Source organism: Amphiura filiformis, chromosome 7 (genome assembly GCF_039555335.1).
Source record: "Amphiura filiformis chromosome 7, Afil_fr2py, whole genome shotgun sequence".
Classification (NCBI taxonomy): domain Eukaryota; kingdom Metazoa; phylum Echinodermata; class Ophiuroidea; order Amphilepidida; family Amphiuridae; genus Amphiura; species Amphiura filiformis.
In genome coordinates, this window is record NC_092634.1 from 28,420,056 (window position 1) to 28,439,244 (window position 19,189).

A 19,189-nucleotide genomic window follows, 5' to 3' on the forward strand; every position below is an offset into this window, starting at 1 on the left:
GGGTGAATAAAAATAGATATCGTCAGCATGCTACACGAATTGCCTAAGTAATTTTTACATGTTTCTCATTTGAAATTTTGATTTTCTGAGTAATAAACCAATAATTACAAAAAGAGATGTATTCCACAAGTTAATGAAAAATGCGGCTGGAAACTCAGAAAATCAAAATTGCAAATGAGAAACATGTAAAAATTACTTAGGCAATTAGCGTAGCAGGCTGACGATATGCAGATGCTCAAATAGAGTGTATTAAATATCTCTATGAATTTTCTAACAGAAGTACTATAATATATATATAACCCTTCACCTAACATTAGGTTGTTTGGGTGGAGGTGCTGTATGCAGGTATGTGGTACCTGCTCCCTACCCCCACTCCAGAGAACGCATACAGGGTGGTGGGTTTTATGGGATCCAGGGGTGTTAGGGCTAAAACATTCTATGTATTGTTCTTTGCTGGTTCCTCTGAGGTTTACTGCATGCACATTATACAGCCCCGTGGATGGCAATATTTAGTTTATGGCGATATGCTGTCGATTGCATGCTGTTTCGTATGAAGGGAATTAAGGGTTTGTCAGCTGAAGGGGGAAAGGGGTTGTTTCAGGAGAAAATTAACTAAAAGGTAATTTTTTTAAAGTTTTAGGGCCACTTTTTTGGTTCAATTTCTTTATTTTTCTCTGAACAGTCCTGTATTCCCTATTTATAAATAGCAATTTATAAATTCTTGATAGGCAGAACTGGAGGTTGCCATTATGGCTGGGTGCCAGTATGTCTGGAGAGTTGACCTCTAGCATAGTGGGTGGTTTTCCTGTACTTTTCAATGGTAAGGCAGTCACAATTGGGTGTGTTTTGCCGGGAAAAAAACCATTATAAAATGAATGGCGCTCGGTAACTTTTTGAACTTTTCTCTAAAATTAGTTTTTCATAACATTATATAAGTTACAGGATCCCCCAATCTTCATATTTTTTGCAGTAATCATTTTGTGAAAATTCATGAATACCGACATCTTGTTTTCCTATTCATTTGTATGGAGTGAATTGCTTATCTAGGTACTTGTTGCTGATACGATGTTGTGTAATGGATGGGCCCATGTACCCCATGGAGAATTTATTTATTGCTAATTATAAATAAGGAATACAGGACTGCTAAAGACTAAACAAAGAAAAACCCAATACCTAAAAAAATGTGTCAAAATGTTAAAAGCTATACGTGCAGGCTCCTGAAAAAACTTCTTTTTTTCCTTCTTTATTTTTTGCCGCACTTTTATGGTTTAGAATCTTGAATTATGTCAATTAAATTCTTTTTCTATGAGTATACAATAATTGTGATGTGATATGTGTTCACTGATATCTTTGTTGCAAAGTTTGCATCAATAACTTAAATAATGTAAAATTGATAAATAAAGAGATATTGCATTTTATTACAATATAATGCTAAAATGTTAATTGAACATAGCTTTCCATGTATGAAAGTCATATTAAAAAGAAACGCTATATACAAAGTGAAACAGTTGTCAAAAGTATTTAATTTGATTTTATAGATGACTATGAACATGGAAGAAACTTTTAGATCAAAGCATTCAAATGTTTTTTTAACTCCTGTGGTCCGTATGCACAAAAGAGTTAGACCTGGTCTAACTGGAACTGTTATTTCCTTCCTAGAGTAGCTAGCAAATTCTAAAGATTTTTTGAAAATCTTGCATTAAAATGCAATGCTCAAAAATAATACAAAATAACCAATGTAAAGGAAAATATCCTTTCTCCTGGGACTAAATTCCACTTAGACCAGGTCTAACTTTAGACCCAGTCTAACTTGTTTGTGCATACGGACCTTGTATAATATGTTCTAAGTCTTGTGATTTCCAAGCGATATCAACATTACTGTCTAATTACAAAAGGTAGCCTAATTTCATAGTACTTTAATTAATATTGGAGACCGTCCCCAGAACACCTTACAACATGTTTGTGCTGGACATGTGATTTGGACTTGCAAGAAGGTGAAATTGATACCTTGAGTAACCCTACAATAATTTTGAAGTAGACTCGAATTAGACCAAAAGCGACCTAATAAGTTTAAGATCTAATATTTCGTAGAAATTGGAGATCACTGTCTGTATGGACAGGGCGGTGGTGTTAGGGGATTAAAGGCTCCCCCTCAAATGATTTTGTTTGCTAACTCAACCCAAATAGAAAACTTCACATCCCTCATAAAATAAGCCCCCACCAAAGAAAATTGCTCCACCACCCAAATAGTGAAAAATAGTAAATTGGCCTGGTAAACACAAATTAGCACCTTTATATGTTGGACTAAAATAGTGTACAAATCCTGGTACCCCGTGGAACGTGTATGTGCCCCCCTAAAACAAAGGGTAAAAACAAAAAGCATTTTTAAAAAGACCATACTACAGGGTTCAAAAGAAATAACTCCCCCCTAAAATTACAAAACATTTCTTTGCATAACTTGACATATATTTTGTTGATTTGAAAAATTCAAAAAGCTGTGAATAGAGGAATCGTTTTTCAATCCTCCCAAAGTTGTTTCATTTGCAAAAATCTGCAATTTGCAATTCACATCTTCCAAAAATGATGCTTGTAGGAAAAAGTTGCACTTTACCACATTATGTACTAAACATTCTCGATATTAATGTTAAGGTTGATTTAATTCTTGGAGTTTTCCTTCACCTTTTTGTCTCCGATCCTTCAGGAACCCATGCAACTATCATTCAGTGTAAAACAAAGATTTGTTGAACTTAATTTCGGCGTAAAATGAGATTTTCTTTGAAGATTTTAATCAGCAGTTGTTTCAAAATGATAAAATCACTAGGAAGGACAAATGAGCTCTCCACGCATAAATTTGACCAAAAGCGTGAACATTTACCTGTATTGGGTCAGTTGAAGCATCTTGCATTTTGATTTAAAATGATGGCTTTCTTGGATAAAGGTGTAACACTCATGATGTGGCCACAAGAGATTGGCTGCATGCAGTTAATTGGCTGAATGCTGACTTCCAACCTCCAATCTTTGTTGGCCATTTCTTCTTTGTCATGTACGCCTTTATTCATCAAGAGAGCCGTTACTATAGATCTTTGCAACTGTTTCAGTCTACAATTTGCAAGTAAATTTTTCATCTCTTCTAGCCTACGAAAGAAATAAGCATTACACTGCAAAGCTTATTTATACTCCTATAGTGATTTTACCATTTTTGAAACACCGACTGAAAACCCCATTCTTGTCAAAATTCATGTCAATGAAATTCATTGTTTTATACTGAAAGATGATTGCATGGGTGACTGAGTAATCGGATACATAAAATTTAAGACAAATTAACTAACAATTTACATTGATCACGTTGATATCGAGAACGTTTTTGTACATTACATGTATAGGATGTTGAAAAGTGCAACTTTTTCTGAAAGCATCATTTTTGGAAAATGTGATAATTTTTGACCAACAAAAAATGATTTTCAAAAAGAAGAAAATTGGGAGGGTAGCAAAAAGATTCCTCTATTCACAGGTTTTTAAATTTTTCAAATCAACCAAATGTATGTCAAGTTATGCAAAGAAATGTTTTGTAATTTTAGGGGGGGGGGGTATTTCTTTTGAACCCTGTACGTTCGGGACACGTGAAAGGAGCCTCACATCTATTTCAACGTGGATGTTTTCTTGCTTGTATATTTTTCATATTAAAAATATACACGTTCAGAATTTTATGCTCTGTCACTAAACTATGTATGCTTTCACAAGAATCACCAATAGTGCCTTCCAGCAAACACAAAAAATTTTCGACATCATTCGCAAAAGGTTAGAAGAGATTGCCAGAAAACGTTTAAATGATTGGTTATATAAAAGGTATAGGCCTACTATGATAAAGGGTATAAAACGTTTTCATAACATTTGAAAACGTTCTTTGATAACTTCCTGCAAATATTCTAACATAATGTTGTTTAAGTGTTGACAAAATATTTGTCAAAAACTGTTTGCAAACAATAATTTACAATAACATTTTGAAAACATTTTAAAGATATTTTTGTAGCGTATTTTCATACAAAACGTTTCAAAACTTTATATATTACCCGACATTTAATGTTATTAAAACGATTTTACCAAAACCAAAAATCCAAAATATAACCTATTAAAAACGTTTTAAAAACGTTTTGTGTTTGCTGGGTTGCTTGCAATCTAATGTGTCGCTTATGTCAGTAGTAGGATGCGTGAATGAGACAAAACATAAATGTGCTCTTTGCCCCAAAATGTGATCATTAAAACTTAATTGATGACTCTTTTTTTATGAAGTTATATAAAGAACTCACAACTGAATAGTTGTTCATAAAAATATTAGGAACATTTGTTTTTGTTCAGCTCGTTTAAGAAATAGGATCAAGAAAGTAGAATGAGTCATGTCCCTGATCAATTGATACGTGAGCGTATCTTGAAAACAAGAAACATTCGAAAAAGTGAAACGGGCATAGGTCTATGAAGCATTTGACTTCGTTCATTTTCCGATTTATATAGTCGCCCATTATGGACGAGTAGGTAGACTCCATGTTATTTCCCAACTGGTTTAATGCGCTCAATATCCCAGCAAACACAAAACGTTTTCGACATTTACAAAAGGCTGGAAAAGGTTGCGAGAAAACGTTTAAATGTCGGGTTATATAAAGGGTATAAAACGTTTTCATAACAATCAAAAACATTTTTGAACACTTACACTTACAGCAAAACATTCTAACATGACGTTGACAAAATATTTGGCAATAAATGTTTGCAAAAAATATTTTGCAATAACATTCGGACAACATTTTAAAAATGTTATTGTAGTGTGTTTTCATTAAAAACGTTTAAAAAACGTTTTCATTAATATTTTAAGTTTTCACCTTTATATAATGCGACATTTTAAAGTTATTAAAACGTTTTTACCGAAACCAAAATCCAAAAATATAACCCGTATAAAACGTATTAAAAATGTTTTTGTTTGCTGGGATAATGCATCTGGATACCTTTTGTTACATTTTGAATTTTGTTAAACATGCAAGCTTCCGTGTTGCTTATCAAGTTCTGTTAAAGTTAAAAAATCTTTGTTTGGTCCCTGTATAGAAGAGGTCATGTATCTCTGAATTTCAACGAAATATTAACGTGTTATTGTGTTTGCAAAATAATAGTAGAGATGACCAATGAACCATCAACTTGATTAGAACACTCCCATAGACATGCAGGGAGCTCAACTGTGCACTGCTTGCACATACATTTCTAAATTGATCTCATTCCTTTATTTTTCAATATTTTTCTGTAAAATTTGGGGAAGTTACTGCCAATTATATTTTGTAACTATCTTGCAAATTACAGCAACATAACTTATTTTGTTTTTCTGTAAGTGCGAGTCAAAATTGGTCCATCGCCACAGTGCGCTTAATTGCCAGTGGCTGAGTTTAGCACTGCTCAAGAATGGCACAAAATATTCAAATCAGTAAGATCAGGTGAAAAACGTGGCCTACTGAGCTGTAATTTGGCAGAGTTGCCAGTAATACCTCTATCATACCCTCTGTAAAAAGGTTAAAAATTGAACAAGTAGATCTCGAGTTACAAATTAAATCACCAGCTTCCCTTTGGAATTTTATATTCCTTTCAAATCATGTTAAGAAGACACCTTTCTGAACATAAATGTGAAGTTTCGTGCTCATTCGATGTATTGTTCACCTGATCTTAACCCTAAACGTTTTCTTATATTTAGGCCTATAACATCTACAACTTGCTGCTGGCTATACCTTGTTTAGGACTTTCAAAAGAAGTACCTGAATGTGCAACCATAACTGTTTCAAAATAGCCCGCGATAGTCATGCAGGTAACTCCGAGGTCAAGCATTGAATTGGTTTGAACAAAGATACTCATAATGTATTGAGTGCTACTTTGGTTTGAATGAGGAATACTACAGGAATACATATGAGCATGATGAGGATAATCTCTATTGTTGTGAATGAGTCAATGACCTTCAAAACTTAAGATTTTGTTTACATACACCTACTAATTGGTCATATTAAACCCAATAACATTGAAATTCTTGGTTGTGAAAAAAAAGTTCACCTACTTAGTGCAATTTTGATTTTGTGCCATATCGGCTATCTTGGATGATTTTTGGCAAATGTCCCCTAAATGCATGATTTCAATGCCTTGGTTTGAAAAAATAAGTTATGCCAGTGACTAGTTAAGTGCCATTTCATAAGAAACCCTTTGATACTTTCACAATATGCTTGTTTCATGTTTGCAAATATGTTAAAATAAAGAAATATATAAAGGTAAATATATGCTTATGCCAATTTTGCTCCCAACTGCTATTTTTGGACCTTGTCATTTTATTTCGTTCCAATGACCGGTCAGAATGGGAAACTTTGATAATTCATAATTCGAAAAGTTTTTGACCGATTTTGACCATTTAACCACCAAAATACTTCTGTTGATTAGTTCTACTCAGAAAACAATCTTTTGTAGCAATAGGGTCAACATGAAATTTTGATGGTTATCCCTAATAATAGACAGTGTGGTTTTTATGAAACTGATCTGAACGCAATATTTTTGCCCTTTTCAGTGCTACATTCAGTTTTGCTTCATCGCGTCTGTGTAGGCTAAACATGTTAAATGTCAATTGGTAATTTATGTCTGAAATTTTATTTGTTGAACACCACTATAAATAGGCCTACAAACTGTGCAGGTGTAGGCGTGGTTTGTTTACATGCATGCCTGCATGTTAATGCCCAAGCTTTCAAAAACAAAAATAAAAACAAGAATTATTAATTAAAAACAGCACTGACTAAATCAACCCTTAGGCCCAAAGAGTGTACTTTTGATATCACGACCCTTCACAAGCCCTTCAAATGTCAGTAATCACCCCCAGGAATTGGGGGTTAGTCTAGCAGCCGCGAATTTACATAATTAATTAACATTAATGCAAATTAACTCATTAATTATGCAATTATGTAAATTAGAGGGCGGTTAGACAAATACATTAGAACAGATTGAAAACACTTTGACCAAGATAGCCAGATAAAGTAAAGAATAACAAAATTAAAACTTCGTGGAAATGACTTAATATTTTATTTGCCATGCCTAAACAAGTAAGCATTATAATTGAACATGTTTTGTATTTGTGTCGTAGTAAAATATCCCCAACGAAGAAAACAGGCTACCCCTACGGGTATGAATCTAGATATCCACGAAAAAAGCTAAATTCCAGAATTTCCGTTAATTCGGACAATGTTGGTCTTTGTTAATCGACCAAATTTGCATGAAAGGTTATTTGTACACAAACATTATAGTCCTACAATCTTGTGCGAAAATAGTTGGGACAGATGATGTTTGAAATATCAAATTCCTGTGAATTGAAAATGACGCTGAAAATACATGATAGGTTTCATAGGTCATGTTATGTATTTGTTTACTCCTCTCCCCCTCGCCCCCGAAACAATGTTGGAGCACAGATTGAGCTCACCCACTTTCCACTATTTTTCACCATTCAACATTGAACAAGGGGAGCGGGGATGCATTGAATAAGGGGAGCGGGGATGCGTGAAATAAACAAACTGTCCTAATATTGATAACGTGAATTTGCATATATCTTTATATTAAAAATAAAAGGATTGACAAGTTTATAAAACCGTGTATATAAAAAGATGGCAAATTTATTAATCTATTCATAGCTGAAAGAATAATCAAAATTGAACAACGCGTTTAGGAGATATGGTCATATTCATGATATTAATGTTGTACTTCAACATTAATAAGGGGAGTGGGGATGCGTAAAATCAACAAACTGTCCCAAGCTTTTCGCGCGGGATTGTAGGTTTCTGATGGTACAAAAATCTCGTCTTGGGAGCAAATGGGAGGATGGATGAGGATCACGAAGTGTCCCTTTTTCTGCATGTATTTATAAACTTCCTCGGGTTTTATTGTCTTCAGATTCTGTCAACTCGGCATGCCAACTCGGCATCGCAAAAATCGGTGATTACTTGTTTGGTTATCAAAAACTTCCTTCACCCAATGGAATTTGGGGAGCTGCACAGAAAATTGGTGGATGTTACAATCTAAATGAGGATAGATGTGCGCCGTTCGGCAGCAACCTATAGTTGATGCGATCTGATTGTGATGATTCATCATTGCAGCGAAATTACAGCGCTTTGAGTCCTCTAAGATCTGGAGAAAGGCGCTTTATAAATCCAAAATTATTTTTTTTTTATGCAGAGTTTCGAAGAGAAGAAATCTCAGTTTAGATTAACAGATTTTTGTCCTGCCTTATTTGTATATACTGCAATCTTCATTATGTGTCCATTATAATCATCTTCTGACATTTGGTCTTTGGTGCTTACATTGTATATTCATGATTGTTTATAAAATAAAGTGTTTTCACAAAATATTGCACACGCGACCTTTATAGTTAACTTTCTCATACGGTGTTGGTGCATCGCCATCTGGTAACGAGTTCAACCTTCTAAGTCTGTTGGTGTTGTCTCCAGATGGATTGAATGTGCCCGCTGCAGATCCTTGAAGAGTAGGACTGTCAATTTCAGTCCGACCATCTCGGGTCCCTGTACTCTCATTGCTTGAATTAAGCTGCACTCGAGTGCTATCGATATCCGTTTCAACTTCATAGTTGGATTCAGTTCGTCTGTTCATCGTTCCGGCTGCATTAGGATCTTCAAACATACTCCTTCGATCTGAAACAGTAACAGACCCCCCAATTACGGTCATCTCTTTATATGTATTTGACGATCCCGCAGAGGCACTTGCAGCAGACTGACTAGCTGCCGATGTTGCAGCTTGTTTAAGAGTTGCACTCGGTATTGGTTTTTCATAATCGTCAGTCGGTGGACTTCCAATAACTTCTGGCTGGGTTGGATTTATATTCTGAATAACATAATCACCCATGTCTTTTTCTCTTGCAAGTTTTCTCCGTTGGTAGCATAAGATAATGTGCGCAACTAGTGAAATTAAGAAAGCTACAACAGCAATTACGAACAGGATGATCCATGTTGTTGGTGGAGAACATGTGGGCGAGTCTGCATCTGGTGTTACTTGAGCGTCTGCATATTTGATGTTGAAGTTTAATAAAATCGGCAAAAGAATGCAACTGGTAATAAACTTGCTGTTCGCCATTCTCATAACCGTTCTTAGCTAACTGTGGTAGACAAATTCCAATAGTAGATTTCTCAATCAGTCACTGTTACTCGCCATATATAGCTCTGCCCGCAATGAGTGCATGGTAGTCCGTGTATGTCTTAGATTTACTCTTAAGACATCGACGCCTTAGAAGATATGCACACCGGTGTCAATTGGCAAATGTTAAAACCAAAAGTACCCAACTGCAAAGCTGAAACAGGATAGTCCAAGAGAGAAACTCGGTTCGTAACATTACCGAGCAACTGGAATATTTTGATGACAAATCATGTTTTTTCCCCAATATTATAGTTTTCGATATACTTCCTGATATGACAGTCTCCACAAGATTCAATAACTGAAAGCATCACTATATGGACCACAATAGCCTCATCCCAATGGCATAGTTCAAAAACAATTAAACAATCATAGTGCAAAATTTAACCTCAAGTTGCAGAGTGTGTATAACCCAAATTTTCAAAGGTTATTCAACATTCATGATGAATGTATCAATGTATTGGGGTTAAAGAACTTTGTCCTGATAGATGAGCATGTTGTGGATCCTAATGCATTAAAGTCACCAAAATACATTAGCCTTCAAGTTCGGGTCAAGTTGACTATTTAAATACCTCGATGAACCGTGTAAATTAATGATAATTGTACACCTTTTGTTAAGAGGGTTAATTTTTCAAGTTCAGTAATCATGTTAAAAAAAACGGTCTGTAAATTTGCCTTTTCGTCATGCTTGTGCACTGAGTGGAGTGACTCGATTTACATAATATAACATGACAAAAACACTTTCCACAATATAACTGAACAGAGTGGTGCTATAGACTGACTATATAGAAAATAAAATACCTATTGTACAGACTTGACATTTAATATGGAATATTTCTTCACGAAGTGCCAAGACTAATCTAGAAGGGGTCTACATCAACAGCACGGACTAAATATGGGGGTGTGTCGGGAGATGGTGTAAAATAATTGTTTGATAGAAAATGTGCTTTCCGTGAGTTTACATTATGGTGCTCATAATGTAGTGTATTTGCCTAAAATGGCAGATTTATAAGGAGGTTGAATTTGAGCTTCGTGGGGGACACAGTTTCGGACTTTATGCAACATTGTTCTGTTATTATCAAATTTATTGGGGTTTGAGGTGATATTTACTAAACTTCGTCAGAAACTGGTATTCGTCAGAGCTGAAATAGGCCTACACTTGCAATGTACCAACTTTTTGAAAATGAGAGGAGCTTAAAATGTGGCTCATAACAGTGGTAAGTATACTAGAAAGGTTGAATGTTCCCCACTGGGGTCAATGTTATAAACCTATATACGGTTCAAAAGTAACTGCGCGGATTCCTGGTTGTCCAATGAACTATTTCCATGAATGAACTCGGGCTGTTTATTTGTGTACAGTCATCAGTTTATTTATGGTATATTTTATTAAAACACTCAAATAGCAGCCAAAATAGCTGAATTGCATGGTGAATTACAATAATTACAATCAAATTTATATAAAGAAAGGCAGATAATAATAAAATACATACAAAAAACTTGAATTATTGCACAATACATACTTAATGAAAATTTTAAAAGGTACAATCAAAGAAATAATAAATATAGCTGTAGCTCATACTCAACCGAACTCACCCCAACACCATATCTCAAACACATCCCTGCACACACACCCCCACACGCCCCCATACCCATACACACCCACCAACATCCACTGATGCACTCCTATACACTTACCATTGCACAAAAACTCAACCTAATAGAATATCAATGTGACGGCATAATAAAAAGATATGACAGGAGAGGGAATTGCACTCGGCCCCAGGGGACCATTCAAACTTTCTTAGAATGTGCCACTTTCAAGAGCTATTTTTTCAAAAGCTCCTCCCACATTCAAAACTGGTACATTACAAGTGCATTTCAGTTCTGATCAACACCTATTGGTTAGGTTCAGTACACATCTCAAACTTCAATAAATTTGATAATATCGAACAATGTTCAGAAATTTAACCCCCCCCAAAAAAAAAAAACACCTCAAATTCTATCTCCTTAACTCCACGATTTTAGGCTAATTCACTAAGCACCATAATGTGAACTCACGGAAAGCACATTTTCTGTCAAAAATATTTGACACCATATCCCGACACACTCCATGTTCATATTTAACCCGTGCGGTTTATGCAGACCTCTTCTAGATTAGTCTTGGCACTTCGTGAAGAAATATTCCATATTAAATGTCAAGTCTGTATCTATAAAAAAAAACATTGAGTCTTACAACGTGTTTTAGTTTGGGTCAAAACGTTTTAAAAATAACATTGAAATGTCGGGTTATATAAAGGTCAACGTGTATAAAAACACTACAACAACATCTTAAAACTGTAAAAATGCTATCGTAAATATTATTTTGCACACATTTTGCAAAATATTTTGTCAACACTTAAAAAACATTATGTGAGAATGTTTTCCAGCCAGTTTGAAAAATGTTTTTTTGAATGATATTAACATATAACCCGACATTTAACATGTTTAAACGTTTTCTAAATAACGTTTTGTGAAGTAACGTGAAATGACTCGAACTTACAAAAAGAAACAAGAAAACTTTTGTTTGTTCTTTTATATTTTAATTACGTTTTACTGAATGAGAATCACATGCATTATTATAGCATTGAGAAAGACTTACTTATTTGAACTTTATTTTGAAAGTCACGGATAAAATATTGCTATATTATAATTACATAATACATCTAAATATAGTTCGCATATAAAGTGGCCAAAAAGACTTCAGCGTATTCCTGGTATTATACACAGATATTGGGGCCAAAAATCGTGTCTATCGGTAATCTTTTCTGCTTATCATTAAACTTGGGTTTAATAATTATCAGTTTAAATATTGAAATATGCTTTGCAGTAGTATATTCCTTACATCTATTTGAAACATGCTTTGACATATGCTAAAGGCCTAGGTAAAAATATGGTTTTTTATTTTCGGCAAATATAAGCCTACCATGTCAGTATATACCGTATTTCATATGGCATAAACAGACCAGGGTTTGAAACAAACAAATAAACATAAACAAGCAAACAAATAAACACGAATACAAAGCTATTAATGCTGATTGTAGTAGTTCTAACAATAAAATTATGATTATTGTTTATTTTCACTATAAAAACTATAGCAACTGCATTTAACTTTCATAAATCTTGTGAAAGATGTACACTCCGTGTCAAAAAATATCAATATCCAATATCACCCTTTGCGAGTATATGAAAAAAGTTCTGATAAAAATACATAAACATACGACATTTAAACAATAAAACAGCGCGTATAGTTTTAAAGAACATGGTATATATATATCTTATCTTAAAAGATATAGTACTTTTGTAAATCTTTGGTAAACCATGTTAGTATATTTCATTTGGAATTAACAGTTAAACAGGAAAGGGCTTGAAAGAAACTATACCGTAGAAACCCGTCTATAAGGAATAGAAGCGACTGTGATGATAGCATATTTCACGCTAGCGCCCTCCACAATATTATATCATTATGGAATTTGAGCAAATCATTTACCGACACAAGCAGGTATACAATGTATTATTTTATCTTTATTTCGCATCTCACGAGCATAGCTCACTTGGCAAGGCATAAGACTTTGGTTCTTTAGATCGGAAGATGGTGAGTTCGAGCCTCATCACGGTCACACAAACTTTTATAAACAAAATATTGTTCAAACTTTTCATTTATATTTTCTTTCATTTTCTGAAGACTCCTTTCGTGATCATTTTTTTTTTTCATATTTAGTTTAATTTATTCTATTGTTTTTCTTTTATTGTTTCTTTTCTTTGTCTTTTTTTCTTGTTTAATTTTATTTTTTCTTTATTTTTCTTTGATTCATATAATATTGGCAGGATAAGGAGTGGAGGGAACTAAAGACCCATTCAGTGATTTGCTCATCCGGACGATCGTAAAAATCATCAAAATTCACCTTTGTCATTGTCATAGATGTGGTAACATAGCCTGCTAGTGGTTCAGCAGAAAACCGTGTGACACATAATATACATTTGGCTACATTTTATTATACGATAAATACGAATTTATTAAACATGGTAACAAATATTCTCTAGCAGATCGGTTATACGATGGAACTGGTAGGCATAGGCCTATTATAAATTCGGGATATTAAATATCTTCCTGACGAGACAGATCTGCGCATGTGGTCAAAGACGATTCCTTACTATTGTCTGTCCAATTAACTTAGACACCCAGTTTTTGTTACTTATTTGAAAAAATATCCACTTTCAAGGAAAGTCATGAAAGAAAAGTGTTAACATTCGCTGAGACCTAACGGGATTTTTGTGTTTCCAAAGCATTGAGTGAGAGTTTACCAGAAATTCTATTGAAATTGGAAGGTTTTTCTCAACACTTAATAAAATAATCCGGTAGAAGTTGGGTACCATTATTTTGGAAGGTCTCATTATACAGATTTGTAGGTATTGTGATTTTGGATAGTGAATGGATGAATAGTAAATTAATTATACTCCTCACCAAAAACATTTTATAAAAATGAAAAATATAATTCAGTTCATAAAATGCAGGCAGTGTTTCTTATTGGTATATTTATTCTTAGTGTATTAACGCAGTGATCCCAGTTGTCCCTTAACCAATTACAACAATTCGGCGCGGTATTTGAATCTTGTTCTGTGCATGCTTTTGGCTTGGCCCAATTCCAAGAAAATACAAATTGTATGCCCTATGAATGTTCTGATGTTATTGGTGAGGAGTATAATTCACAATACACTCCAGACCAAAGAGCTTTTAAATAGAAATAGAGTCGCAATAGATTATATAATCTTTTGTTCGTTTGATGCCGATTAGAAGTTGCGACAGGCTATTCATAAAAGTGGTACCATTGTTTCGAATAAAGGAGTTCCGCCATTAAATTGGTCACTGATCCAGCATCATATTAACGCTATACACAACAGGCGAGTATCAATAAGTGACCACACTACAGTCATGTGTAAGGGCAGTCATGTGTAAAGTGGTACCATTGTATTCACGTATCCCAAATGTGTGCTTGTGTTAGTCCTTCAAGGAGGACCACGCTCCATTTAGTACGATAGTCCACGCCGTCAGGCGTGGGTCCTTCTACATTCGACAAATCCTTCCCGGAAAGTCGGGGAAATGTCAAACTGATTAATCGACGCCTACTGATTAGCTACTAATGATATTCAGCCAATCCGATCGACTGAATATCATCAATAGCTGTCAGTAGGTGTGGCTTGCCTACCTGCTACCAGAACACTAGCTTCTAGCTTGGGATTGACACCAGTATTGCGTAATAAAATTGATTATTAATCCTCTTCAGTTGCATATGTGTTAATGCTATTATAATACTCGGTTTTACCCTCAGTTCACTGACCTGTAGGTAGCACACAATCAGTTCCTTTTGTCATCACTACATTTAATATTGTCCTGGTTAACCACGATTCGTTACTATTTTTGTAGAGGTTGTGCTTGAAATTATTGATTGGCTACAAACAAAGGATTTGAACCGATGTTCTTCACCGTAATCATTGGGCAGTGCAGTCCATTCAATCAAATGTTGTCATCAACCTATTTGATCGTAGTGCATTTGTTATGTGTGTGAGACGAACTGTCTCGGTAGATTGCAATCATGCTTTTGTTGAATGGATTTGAGGAGTCGATATTTACGGTATGATACGTCATATGCACAACCTCTATTAATTGTGATAGTTGGCCTATTCGTTCAACATGTTTAAGAAAAATATAGAATTGAATACCTGAGTGGAAGAAGGGCCTAACTCCATCAAAACTGTTTTTGAGATATTAAGAAAAAACTTAATATCTGGAAAAGTTGTATAGACAGAATGTTTTCATCTTCAGGGGACCTTTAATACATGAACACGCAGTACTACATACATTCGAACTCATATATGATGTTTCCATGGCAACGGTACAGGTCTTAATACAAGCTGGAGTTGGGCCCTTCTTCTACTAATATACTGCAAGTGCCAGTTCCGTAAGCAGATGTGTTATAAATAGCTACAGAAATGTGGAAATTATCAATTAATTGCACAAGTAGAAGCATGTAATGTGTTAGCAATGAAGTTTATTGTAGTGAAAAGCAGATTTCATGGATGAACAAAATTCCTTTTAAACCAATATTTGTGGAAGAAGGGCCCAACTCCATGGAGTTGGGCCTTTCTTCCATGAAAATCATGATTAAGTGTGCGTGGAATACTATTTAGAAAGTGGACTTTGGCTCATCTTTCACACACAAGGAAGAACAGTCTGCTGGCAATAAAATGCTGGGTCTAACTCATTTTTGTAAAAAAATGGAGTTGGGCCCTTCTTCCACTCAGGTATTTAATTGGAGGACACACGCTTCATAAAAACTTTGGGTTTCACTCATTTATTTACTTTAAGGGGGTATAATACCATGATTTTCATCCCAATGAAAAAGTTCAATAACCTCAATTAAATACTCAATAGTGCAAATTTGACCTCAAGTTGCAGAGTATGAGTTTTTGTACCCAAATTTTCAAAGGCCATTCAATGAATATACAAATGTATTGGGGTTAAAGAATTGTGCCCTCATTAGATGAGCATGTTGTGGATCCTAGTGTAAGACATGAAGACCTACCAATTGAGAGACTGATTATAAATTGAGTGGTTGCTTGACTCGATTACTTAATTGATTGATATTTTAACACCAAGATACGGTACATTAATCACGAGACTACAATGTAATTTGTTAATAATCATAATTGATCGATTGATCAAACGAATGATTATCAATTGATGCTTGTTGAGTAGTTTAATGCTTGACTGACTATTAATTCATATCAATCACAAGTTATTGTGATTCTATTTATATTATTATATTATATTGATTGATAGGATGACCATACCAATTAAATGATTAATCAATCAATTCATTAAATAATTCTGATTGTTTTCTTGATTGTTTGTTGAATACTTTATTGAACCAACGATTGAATGATTAATCTAAGAATCCCTTGAACTTGAAGAATGTCAGTTTGCAACCATTTTTCGAAAATCGGAGTAACTTTTAATTTTTCACCCCTAGCATGCAAATTGACCTTGGACCTGTCGAGCCTCAAAACTTGCATGTGTCCTACGTGCAAATATGTTACACTGACCCAGACAAATAATTTGACATGTTTTTAGTGAATTTGGAGCATGTTTAATTTTTGCCTATGATGACTATGAGTATGTAGGGTGTTTGACGGTCTTTTGGGTCTTTTTTGAGGGTCACGGAGTTCCAACTTGCCGCTTGATGATTATATAAGCACATTTCCTATAACCAGACTAATATAATGACACTGATTTTACAAAATAAATCAATATGATATCACGATTTCGGCCTACACTGGTAAACCAAGCTACTTTAAAAGTGTGAAGTGTTTTGATCCATGCAATCTCAAAATCAATCGATTGAGATGACTAGCGTACTCGTCCCAGTTACGTAACAGATGCGGTTAAATGATGGGCGGGGTTACCAACCATATTTGGAGTTATTACGTTGTCATTAACTGGGTTGGTTCAGGTCACTGCTTATGGTAATTCGATTGCGCTGCTGGGGGTAGAGCTCCAATCTATAAGGACCAACGCCTGACGGCGTTGATTATTAGTGCTAAATATTGCGTTGGTCCTGTATGGACTAGCTTGTGTGGGTCTGAAGTATATAAGGAGGCTTTAGCTGTCGATGCAATCATCTTTACCACCCACATGACGTTAGGCGTTTCATTTAAATAAATTGAATGCTCTCGCTGATCGATAACACCTTAGAATGTATGTAGGCTGCCATGTCCAGTCCATATATCTATATTACACTATAATGGTAATCGCTATGTAAGTATAAGTATAGGCCTATAAAGGTTGTTTTTAAGAAATTTCTATTTAAAGTTTATTTTAAGAAGGAGATTGGTATAGAAATAGTGGCGTACCCAAAGAGGGGAGGGGGTTGGGGAGGGGCAGATTCACCTCTGTGAGAAGTCTTGGGAGGGGAGGAGGGAGGAAGAGGGGAGGAGGGGATATGGAGAATGAGAGAGGGCTGGAGGAAGGAGAAATAAAAAGATATAATAAAGACAAGTAGATAAATAGAAATATAAGGAAAATGATGGGAGTGAGAGAGGGAGGGTGAGAGGGGACAATGAGCGCGAGGGAGTGATAAAGTGTAGGCCTAGGAAAGAATAAGTACAGAGAAGGGAAAAGAAAGGAATGATGAATACATTTAATAATAATTATTAGGCCTATATAATAACTAAACACATAACAGCACTGGGCAGCCATTCGATGATGTCAATGCCTTTATTTGTTACGTAATTAAAACGCCCAGTCAGATGTATTTCACACCTACTAAACACAACTCACCCAATTTTGCAAACTGGACGTTGAATGTACACTCTCATGAATATTGATTGGCAACATTTTCCAATATGTCAGCGCTCTAATCGGAAACAATAGAACAATATACCCTGCAGAGCGTTGCTCCAGACGCATAGTAACTTGCCCTATCATTTGTTATAATGCACCAACTGTGACATCTTTTGAGTTATAGAGGTTGTGCATGAAATTATTGATTGGCTCCAAACAAAGGATTTGAACCGGTGTCCTTCACCGAAATCCACAGTCCATTCAATCAAATATTGTCATCAACCTATTTGATCGTAGTGTATTTGTTATGCATGTGAGACGACCTCTCGCGGTGATTGCAAACATGCTTTTGTTGAATGCATTTGAGTAGACCGCCATTATTGTGAATTAGTAAAAGGATCACTGATCAATATGCATGACTACAATGTTCAAACACCCCTTACTGTAAATAGATTATCCCATCAAAAGTTTCAAGTCATTAGGAATATTCGGCTGGACCCAGATATCTTGCTGTAAATCGGTCAAAATTGAATGAAAGTAGACAATGAAGAATATTTTTTCATCGCTTTACTAATAATTTCTGTTAGGTCTGACCGTGTTTAGCAACTTTTCTTTCATGACTTTTTGCCAAAGTGAAAACTTTTCGAAATATATCCTGAAAACCGGGTGTCTAAGTTATTTGGACATACAATAGCCACAGACCGTCCGCTGGAATTAGTTGAATCGCTATGGCTGTTGGTCGGACCTCTCATCTCTCCACATCGATTGTGACCTATCCCCGACATTGCCCTTATGAACTCACATCCTCCTGTTTTATTCCAATACGCTGGCGAAGTTACGTAATAATCGGATTAACTACCATAGCAATAGGTGAAAACAATTTTGAATATACCGCGTTATACACTGATACGTTCAGGCGGTACCTCTTCATTGAACCATATCATGCTGCACCTGTAAGATCTTTGAAAAGACCAGTATTGTATTCAATCTATGATTGCAGACATACACAGTACAGGTGATGAGTGTAACCTGCTTGTAGCGCAGCGCGATATGTTCAAAATTGTTTTCACCTATTGCTATGGTAATTAATCCGATTAATTACGCAACTTCACCAGCGTATAATGGCCGAATAAATGTGATGTGTCATGTCAAAAGGAGACACTTTTGGGCAGGATCGTAAATGGAGAAATAGACAAAAATCTACCCGGGGTGATTTTTTCACAATTTGGGTTTTTTGCGAATTTGTGATGTTATTTATGTTTAAAATATTGCCTGATAGTTTCAAACCGGAATATAACTGGCATCTTGTATTTTTTGAGACATTTTTGAAGGTAATCCCTACTCTCAACAGTGTCAATAATATTTTTAAAGGCCGATATCTCAATTTCTAATTGTATAATACCATAACTTACGGACTCAATATCTTTGCTTTGGAATGTCCGATTTCTTTGGGGAAAACGGCGTTGTGGAGCAAAATATCTCTATATTTAAGATATGTAAAAACCTCAAAATTGATAACCTGCCCAAAAGTGTCTCCTTTTGACATGACACGTCACAAATTCTGACCATCACTTGGCTTGTTGGATTCGTCTATACTACAATTCGCTGTCGAAGTGA

General features: G+C 35.1%; 1 long non-coding RNA gene across 1 annotated transcript; it reads right to left on the minus strand.

The window, feature by feature from the left end:
- Positions 1-12,598: 12,598 nt before the first annotated feature.
- Positions 12,599-18,687, minus strand: LOC140156978 (uncharacterized). Its single transcript, XR_011859617.1, has 2 exons — positions 18,262-18,687; positions 12,599-13,385 (listed from the first exon to the last, which is right to left on the minus strand). It is a non-coding gene; the product is annotated as an uncharacterized lncRNA (long non-coding RNA).
- Positions 18,688-19,189: the final 502 nt, after the last annotated feature.